The 10,198-nt window shown below is 37.5% G+C and overlaps 1 long non-coding RNA gene across 1 annotated transcript in view; it reads left to right on the top strand.

The window, feature by feature from the left end:
- The first annotated feature begins 8,219 nt into the window (after positions 1-8,219).
- LOC122824182 overlaps positions 8,220-10,198 on the top strand; it is a 39,163-nt gene continuing 37,184 nt past the window's right edge. Inside the window, exon 1 of the long non-coding RNA XR_006369458.1 lies at positions 8,220-8,377. This is a non-coding gene — a long non-coding RNA (uncharacterized LOC122824182). The remainder of the gene's footprint in view (positions 8,378-10,198) is intronic.

The following is a 10,198-nucleotide window of genomic DNA, read 5'->3' as shown; positions in this document are numbered from 1 at the left end:
GTAGCTTAAATGTGCTCTGTTACACGATACATCACAAAAACAGTGCAAGTGTGATAATGTACTATATGGTAGGCATTCATATCAATAAATATTGTTATATCAGATGCATTTCCTACATCAGAAGAACTTTTATTCCATTCGTCAAACAAAATCAGTGAGATCCATCTTGTGGAAGCTGAACTGTAAAGAATAAGACAGACGATGTGGGAGGTCAGGCAGTTATCTACATTTTCAAATCGACAGGAAGGCTGACAAATTAAGCTGAAGTGACAATGTCCAAATGCATAAAATCATTGGTATAAAGCAGCATTAAGGTGATAATTTGTTTTAAAAAAAAATCAATTGCACTGAAGTGATAATAGAAGCTGCATAAAGAATGAGCAGGACTGGCTTCACTTCAGGTTTTTGGATTGTTTATGGCAAAAGCAGTCAGTCAGTCTTCACTAATTCAAACGATTGCGTAATGTATTGAGACCCTGCAAATGTCCCCAAGGAGACGATGAAATACAACATGTCATAACAATCTTTTTAGTCATTTTGTTGGTGGACAATAAAGACAATAAAATAATAAACATTTGGTAAAATGCTTACCTAGTTGGAAGTCCTCCATTCAAATTCAGCGAGTCGTTGGAGGAAGGTGTTGATCCGGGAGTTGACACTGACTACTTTCCTCTTGACTTCCCGTCTTGCGGCTTGTACTGACTTTGGCTGTGCATTTGGTACCAACATCTGGATTGATCCTCACAAAGAATCTTTTAACAGAAATAAAATATATTAATTGTATTTTTTAAAATGAAGACATACAATACAGCAATCAGCTATGGTTCTTCATCATCAGTCAAACTGTCATTAAATTTAATTCATAAATGGCTTGGTGTAGAGTACTTACCGTTGTATCATCTCCAGCGTGGTAGATGCTGACTCCTGATACTCCAGATTGAAGTCATAATATGACCCAAAAAAGACAGCAAGGACGCTGGCAAAGTCATGTAGTTGCTCAGGCTTGAAAAATATCTTCTCCTCCATACTGACCATCCACCGGGTTGCACACATCAAGCTATTTCCTAAAATAGACAAACCCTTGTCAGGCTAACGCTAGTGAGTAAAAGTACAGACTACCATAACTATTACATACATTGCTACAAAAAATTATAGTGATAGAAAATATTCCTCTTACCAAGCATGATTACCCTTGGTGTTGTAGGTAAGGTCATTTCCATCTCAACAGACATCTTGGTGGAAGATACCTTTGAAACATAAAAGGAAAACTCTTAAATATGAATTACTGGTAGTAATTTATATTTAAAGGGCCAGTTCACCCAGATTACAACAGGTTTTTGAGAACCTCACCCCAGAGACTAGACTAGACTTTACCCCTACATTTTGCTACCACTCTGAAACAGCAGATGTGAATGACAGTTTGTGAGGCTAAATGAAATTTTTAAAGCATTACATTCCACAAATACAGTATCTGAATGGCTAAGTACAATATGGGTTAATGAAATGAAATGTTTGTGATTTGGGTGAAGTGATACCTTTAACAAATTAATTGAACAATTCTGATTTAACATGTGTGTTTTAAGTTAAGAGTCGATATAAAATTACATCAACCAAGATGAAGATTGAGTCTTTTTCTTCGAAATGTTTTCTTTTTCTCTGACGGAAGTAGGACATTGCTCTATTCCACAACGAAACTGATAATTAGCTGTGTGTTGATGTTTCTTCACATGAGTACAAAATTCTCTAAATTATGAAGTACAAATACTGCAGAATTTACACCTGTACATAATTGCACCTGTTAGTACTGACTTAACTTTAAATTTGCAAGAGCATGGTTTAAACAGGTGAACAGTCCTTATATGTAACCAGGCTTGGAAATTAACTTTTTTGTCCACCTGCCACTGTGGCTGAACCAACTCAAAAAATAACAGAAACCACTTGAATGTTTTCCACCTTTGTCCTCATTTACAGACTCTTATACACCATGTTGGAGATGTAATGATACTTTAGCAGGCTAACTAGCTGTAGCAAGCTCAAAGTTATAGATTAGGTTAGCTGCTCCTCTACATTTCCAGACTATTTTGTGGCTTCAAATATGTTTGAAGAGCTGTCTTTTTACCTGTTGTCTTGTCTTTTCAAGAGTTGAAACTATGTTAGCACTCAGCAGGACAGAACTGCACAACCACTTGGAGGGAAAAAGCTTGGGAATTAAAAAAAAAAGTCATCTGACAAAAAGAAAAAAAAAGAACAAGTTAGAATTCATCCTTGTTGACCTAGCTAATCTGCACTCTTAACATTTGCAAGGTCATGGTTTAAACAAATGAACAGTTATTAGATTATTTTATTATCTAATAAAATAATTAGATAATTAGTTATTAGTTTGTTTGTTTTTTAAAGGGGGATCAATTATAAGTTAACGTTATATTGTTCGACAAAGGATGTAACAACAATGCTAACAGACACTCAGCACTGAGCTTATCTCAACCCAAAGCTAGTCGCTCGAGGAAGATTTAGCGGCAAAAGTCAAGCTAAAACCTTCGGTAAAATTAGCACCTTAGCTAACGTTAATTCCGAACCAGCTCAAAAAATAACACCATCATATTTTTCTATCTTTCACCTCATGCTAAGTTATAGCATTACAGCATGATGCTATAAGTTACGTTAGCTCCATCTAAAATATACATTTCCAGATTAGGTTTTGGCTTCAAACAGTTTTCTAAGAAGTGTTGTTTTACCTGTATTGCGAAGAGCTGAAGCAGTGTGAGCCCACAGCATGGCGACAGAGCTGCACTTGCACTTGGACGGAAAAAGCTTCGGAGTTTAAAACAAACGTCATCAGAAAAACGTTGGAAGCGAAGCCACCCTTGATGACGTAGCCAGATAAACTGCATATTAATGTTAGCTAGGATGTGAAAAAAACAAAAGTACATGCTCTCTTTCTGCCTTAAAAATGTTAACCACTAAAGGAGTAAAAATACAGAAACAGGGAACCACGATGAAACATCTATGATGACCGTTGGAAATCAAATAGAATTCTTACATGGCCAGCGCAAAGACATTATTAGTACAGTACCACTACTGCAATGTGTAAACAGTAAATTACGGCAACTTCAAAACATACAGTAAGTTAATGTAATACTATGTACTACACCCATAATGCAATGCAAATTACAGTAACTAATTGTAAAGATGTTTTATGTTAGTTTTACTGGGCATTTTGTGGTATTTAGCTGTAAAAAATACAGTAAAGGCTAACAGTGCAAGACATTATAAATACAGTACCACTACTGCAATGTGTAAACAGTAAAATACTGCAACTTCAAAACATACAGTAAGTTACTGTAATACTATGTCCTTTACCCATAATGCAATGCAAATTACAGTAACTAATTGTAAAGATGTTTTATGTTAGTTTTACTGGGCATTTTGCGGTATTTAGCTGTAGAAAATACAGCAAAGGCTAACAGTGTAGAAATTAGTTTCCTTTCAAACATCTTTGGCCCACCCTATGCATTCACTCATATTTAAACACCTAACTAATGCTGAGAAAAGTTATTTAATCCTTCTTCCCACAGTAACATCCTGCACAATAAAGAGTATTGTTGTTTGTGTTCCCTGCTAGTGCTCAGGATGCATTCAAAGTAGATTTTCTCAGTGCATGTTGAACACAGAGTGTTTGTCATGTCTCCCCCAGGATGACCCAATAAGGCCTGTGGCCTTTGATGAGGTATCAGTGACAAATAACTGTACGTCTCTACATGTCTGTCAGCTTAGGCATTTTACGACATGCACCTGTTTGGCTCAGGTACTTAAAAGATAGTATGCTAATTGAAAGACAACAAAGAGGAGCAAGCGAAGCATAACACCTGCTGGCTATACAAACATGTTCTACACCAGAAACCAAAACTATCTACATCCCCATGCGAAGGTTTCAGATATCAGAAACTAGCTAAAGTAATAAAGAGCGGCTGGAAATAGTAAAGCCTTAAAAGAGAACAGCAGTAATTTCACCTTTACCTAGGTGGAAGGTGATGGATAATCTCCAGCAGCTATATAGTTAGTAGGTTTCATTTAAGACAATTAGAGGAAATGACTTTTATTTTAAAGCTGGGGTTAAATGACCAGTCTCCTTAACGTTGAGGTTCACCGTCTGCATTAATATTTAATGTTTCTTAACCTTCAGTTTTAAGGCAGACTGAAGCAGACTGGGAATATTACATATTTGTAATTAGTGGCTGTTAAATAAGGTTTAAGCTCACAGAGTCATTAGCTTCATTGCTGTTATTAATTTTTGCAGGTGTATAATTTCATAAAAGAAATTTAAAGAAAATTAGATTCTTTTTTTTGGCTGCTTGGTCAGAGCAAATATGTTGATATTATTAGACAATATAATATGTACTGAAACTATAGAAAGTATATATATATATATATATATATATATATACCGCTATACATATATATATATATATATTTTGAGAATGAAGTGGAGTAAACAGTGCCTTAAATAATTTCTCATATTCCTTGAGCTTTGCACAAGACTTCTTCAAGGCACATCAAAATAAAATGGACTGAATACCACATTTTTTGGTTTGTGTTTGTAAAAACCTTTAAAGAGGTATTTGCTGTGTTTTATCTATTCACTTTAAAATTATGCAGTACTTTGTGTAGGTCTTTCACGGAAACTTGCATTTATATATACTGAAATCGTTTGGCTGTCCTCGGACAAAACATGAAAAAAAGGCATTCCAAGAAAATGTTGATGAGTGTAACACCAGGCATGCCATGTCTTCTGATGGATCATCCCAGGCAAGACCTAGCTATATGAGGCTAATCCATATAGAAGCTAACACAAACACGGCGCCCGAGGACATCACCCAAATACTACATCAAACGTCCTCCTGACAGGTTTGCTGATAATCACAAACAAGGCTTCATGTCGAAACACAACTTCGCTCTCTATGACATTTTGAACTTCTGTCCAACCAAGTCTTCTCACATACTTTCAGGCCTTGAGAATTTGCCGTCTCTCCCCCAAGGCGGTCAGGCTGAGAGACAGAAAGAGTGAAAGACAGAAGTTGGCAGATCAGAGAGAGTGAAATATGAGCTACTTTCTCATGCAACAAGATTAGTAAGATAACTCTTCAACATGAGGTAAGTCCCTATACGCCTGCCATATTTTTCTGAGCACACGTCCATACATAACTGCGCAGGAGTCTAACCTTACCCTCACAGCTTCTGCTGCGTCTTACCTCCGACATCTTCCTCACAACCAGCTTGCCAGCAGGTTTGTGTTCACACCATTAATCTTGACTGAGGATTTGAGAGAGGAGCTGGATTCTGGGAATTCGCAGGCGGTGGAAGAGGTGGGAAACTGGGTCAGAGGACATAGACCGAGACGGAGGCAGCTGGCCCTTTACCACCTTTGCCGTCTTGCTCCAGAATTCTCCTTATTGCCCTGGCTCCCTCTCCAGAGTGTGGAGGTGACAGTCGGTGAGGGACCTTTGAGCAGCCTGGTTTCAGCTCCTACCAGTCAAGTGTGTCCAAAAAAAAAAAAAAAAAAAAAAAATCTAAGAATATCAAAATTATTCTGTACTTCAGGACTATGAAATTAGGAGACATGAACGCAGCATTTTTTTCTGAAACTGTAAATCTATACACTGATCTTTAAGACAGAATGATGAATTTGCATCACATCTGCACCATGACACACTTAACCTTCAGGCAAATTACTTTGAGATTAAAGTCATTTTACAGTTTGAATTTTGCTGCTATCCTATAGAACAACACTCAAAGTAAAATAAGAAGATTTCCTACTTTAACTACTTCTGTTGGTTATGATACATTAAATAATGCATTTTTTTCATCTTTGGAACTCAAGAAAACTACAATGAGAGACAATATGGAGAAGTATTGCGTATTTACAGAAGTCTATCAACAATTCATAGAGAAGGTCAAAGAAGGTCACACTGAGCAAAGCCTAAAGGACTGCCTTCCCCTCTTACATCTGCTAAAGTCTGCGTTTGTAATTCAACCAAAAGGTAAATGACTGGACAAAAATATCATCCACAGAAAAATCCACCAACCACTCAGGTTTCCTCAAACATCTTGATTATTCCCAGGATTTTTGGGAATATTTTCCAAGTACTGGCATAAAACGCAGCATTCCAGAAAAATAATATCATACTGACAGTCCAACATGGGGTGCTTTAATGAAGGAGATTGTCCAGTTGTCATTTTATAACCTTATGCTCAAACAGTTTTGAGTTCTGCAGCAGGAACAAGTCCACCTCTGAATGACTCAGAATAAATAAGTAATTAAACAAAATGGAGATTTTAGAGTGGTATAATCAAAGTCCAGGCTAAGACCTGATTGAGCTCCAGTGTCTTGATTTTAAATGAGGCCGTTTTAAATTAAAACTATTTTTGCAAAGTACTGTGTCAGAATCTATGCACATGCAAAAGACTCAAAGTCAGTCATTGCAAACATTCGCAAAATTAGTTAATAGATTGAGGATCCAATTACTTTCCTTCCAAACTTCCAAATAATTGGAAGTATGTTCTGATTTACCTCCAGATAGTGAGAATAAAGATGTGTGTGTCTTATTAAGCGGTGGATGTAAATGTCTGGTTTCAACCGCACAGTGACAATAAAGGATAGTAAATATGTTCATGCTATAAACCTCGGCTTTCAGCTAAAATGCTTTTCAGCATCTCTACCATGTGTTAAAGCACAACAAGCAAATGCTTCCTTTATTATATTAACGCTGTTTCTTCCCTCTCCCGCCAAGGGTCCTAACCAAGAGAAGTCTGTCAATTAAATCCAGATGAACACAAACATTTGTCTTTTTTTTTTTTTTACTTCATAAACAATCACAGAAAAGACTAATTTATTGTGGATTAGTGTCAGCAGGAGACATGTCCGCATGTTTTAGCTCTAAGGTAAATATAAATATTAGCAGGAGAGTAGACTCTGTTTGTTTCATCATTGTTTTTACAAAGATGAAGAGATCTGTCCATGCTGTGTAATTCCCCCTGTTTTTGTCATAAGGGAAATCTGTTAAAATATAACATTTATGCAGCAAACAGTTTAAAAAGGCAGCTATCGGGGTTCCAAATTTGAGGCTTTCATCTGTGGATTTCCCATCATTCCATGATATACAGATATATAATATGTTGGAGCTTTATCCTAAGGGTATTTCTTTGTGATTATATTCTAAATACAGTGGTTAAAATACAAATTCTTCAGAAAGGAGTATAATACAGTGCAAAAACAGGACTCTTCTCACACACTTAAAAAGCAAATATTTCATTAAGAAGAATAAAGTAAAACTGATAGGTCTCCCCACTTCCAAGACTCGTCTACAAATATAATATATATTTACGGCCAACAACTTGATTTGTGGAACTTAAAAGGTATAAGGAGATTAGGATTCCACAATAAAAGGTGTGTGATTGTGTAATATAATTACAGGGCTCGATCATTAAAGTAAGCCGAAAAGCTAATGTTGACTTACCACATAACCTTTCAACTGGCTAATCACCCACCTCCCCCACCTCCTGCTTTCGGAAGAGGTGAAAACATAGCCGCCTCTTTCCTCAGGGTGAACTGTCTTCACAGGCATTAGAGAAGAAAAGGAAAGAAAAGTCGCCCAGTGATAGATATGAGAGCGCATCTAGATCCCTTCATGCCCTGTCAACTAAATCCTGAGGTGAAGAGGACACGGTGAATGATTGCGTGGGAGGGCCCTGCTATTTTATTGTTGTCAGTATTATCCCACTGCTAAAAGTGTAGCAGAAGTTGCACTTTTAACTTTAAGATGTTGAGTAACTGATGGGACCATTTCCATCGGTTTAAGAAAGGAAGACAGTTGACAGTTTCAGGTACTTGCAAAGCTGATCCCCAGTGTATTTTCATGCACTTCATTCTATAAGTACTTTGTAAGACCTCCAGTTTTAGTTTTCTACCATAGACGCTTTTGGGGTTTTAATCTAGAATAGTCTCATCTGATCAGAGCACCTTCTTTCACACATTTGCTGATCTTTCATATGACTGTGAGATAACTGACAGCCATGTGTGACACCTTTAACCCAGCTGTCCCAAACTCCAGTCCTAAAGGACCAGTGTCCTGAATGTTTTAGATGTCTCTCTGCTTCAGCACACCTGGCTCCAATATTAGCTCATATGCATAGCCTGACCACATGTTAGTGAGGCAGTTTAGCCATTTAATTCAAGTGTTTAGGAGAAGGGACACTCCTGACAGTAGCAGGACTCTGGTATTACTGCAGTTTGACACTACTGCTTTAAACTGTGGCTTTCTTCTTGCCACTCACTTGCAGCCCCAAACCTTAAGGGACAGTTGTGGGAAGAAGCTGAAAGGTAAGAGTAGTCTTTCGCTATCAAAAAGTTGTTGGTTTAAATTGAGCTTTCTCCTTCTGCTACATTTAACCTCCACTGGCCTGCTAATCTCTTTATCAGAATATGAATGTGTGCTTGCTTGTGAGTATTACTGGGTAAACGTGACTCTAGCCTTGAGCTCTGTAAAGCTACAGTAGGACATTCTGAGAAAATTGTGGACTTAGCCTGAAAACTTGAACAAGCACACCTTACAGGTCCCTCCTGTTTCTTCTCCCCCCACAGTTCAGCTTGTAATTGGCTTTTTATCCCCTTCTGTAACATAAGGTTGTTTCTCCACCATTAGCACAGTTGCACCAAACCGGCAACTGTTTGATGCAGCTGTGCACCAATCAGTGCACAGACAGAAAGCTTGAACAAACCATTGTTCAATCTCAAGCTGTGTGGAGAAAATGTGTGAGCACAACTGTGAGTGACACTGCTTAGACTTTCCTCCTGGCTCTGATTGGTTGTTCTTGACCGGCAGTGGTGCATTTCTGCAAATGGCAGTTGGATCACAGGAAGGTGATTCATTTATTTTTTTTTCACTGATTATTTGTCTGATATTTTACTGCAGGACTTTGTGTCAGTTTTAACAAAAAATGTAAAACTTACCTAGTGCACCTTTACAAACCGACGTTACTGTAACTTGTTGTCAGTCTCAGTAAAGCTGCAATGAGGACTCAGAGGCTCTGCCATGTGGATGCAATTTCACCAGCTTGATGTTTTCTTTTTTTTTTTTTTTTTTTTCCTTCTGCCACAAATCAAATAAAAGATTCAGTTTTGAGGGGAGAAAATAAACCCAGAACGGATCTGCATTACAGCGAAACAAACAAGAGTGAAGTATGGAAAACGAAAGAGACAAAATCTGAATGTAATCGTTGTGGGGCTATACGCATTTCCTTTGATTACGAGGTATTAGTGTCATCCACAGGGCCATTGGCAGGAAACGCAGGGCCGCTTGCTACACTGGAACAAACACAAATGTCAATGTTTATTAATTCAGTTCTAATCATATTTGAATGGATCTTCACCACTCTGCTATATCTGCCTTTTGCCGTGCAGTTTTGACCGAGTGCTCTCGGGGATCGTTATATCACAACCTACACCCAACGGAAATTTGCGCATAGGCTATATTTGGCTTTCAAATAGAGGGGAAAGTTTCCTCCAACAATGGTTGTAGCTACAAAATTCCCATATAGACTTGTGATTTAAAGATTACCTTTTCACACTTCAGCAAAAACACAGAAATACATCTGAAGGAAAAAAAAACAATATTACAGTAAGGTTAAATCCTTAGATTGGTAGAATCTTAGCAGTTAAAGCTATCATTTTATATAATTGTAGCACTGTAACACAACTGAAACTGAAAAGCCTTTCTCGTGTTTTAGTGGGTATTGAGTTAAAGTTGTTGGTATTTTCATCCCTGTAACAAACATCATTTTTATTGGCCAAGACGCTTGTCCACTCTCATCATTTCCAAACAACATTAAGACCCGGTAAAGTACCCAAATGTATCTTTATCAAGGCTGTTTCACAAATGCAATAATCAAACTTTCTATTTCTACTTCAACATTGTGGCATTTCAGCATTTCAGCATGTGTAAACATACAGCGTATGTCCTCTCAATTTGGAATTCAGTGGTATAAAAAAAAAATGTCTAAAATATTTTTCCACTTGGTAAGGCCCGGCCACAACGTGCCGTTTATAAATTGCTCCTCTTCTCGAAAATTAACACCCTGCAGCTCAAATGAAAGTTTGCTGCCGACCGCATGAATAAAGGCAATAAGTCTTCTGGAAGAACGT

Source organism: Gambusia affinis, linkage group LG21 (assembly GCF_019740435.1).
Source record: "Gambusia affinis linkage group LG21, SWU_Gaff_1.0, whole genome shotgun sequence".
NCBI lineage: Eukaryota > Metazoa > Chordata > Actinopteri > Cyprinodontiformes > Poeciliidae > Gambusia > Gambusia affinis.
The sequence above is the reverse complement of the archived record's forward strand: the minus strand, read 5'-3'. Positions and strand labels throughout refer to the sequence as shown.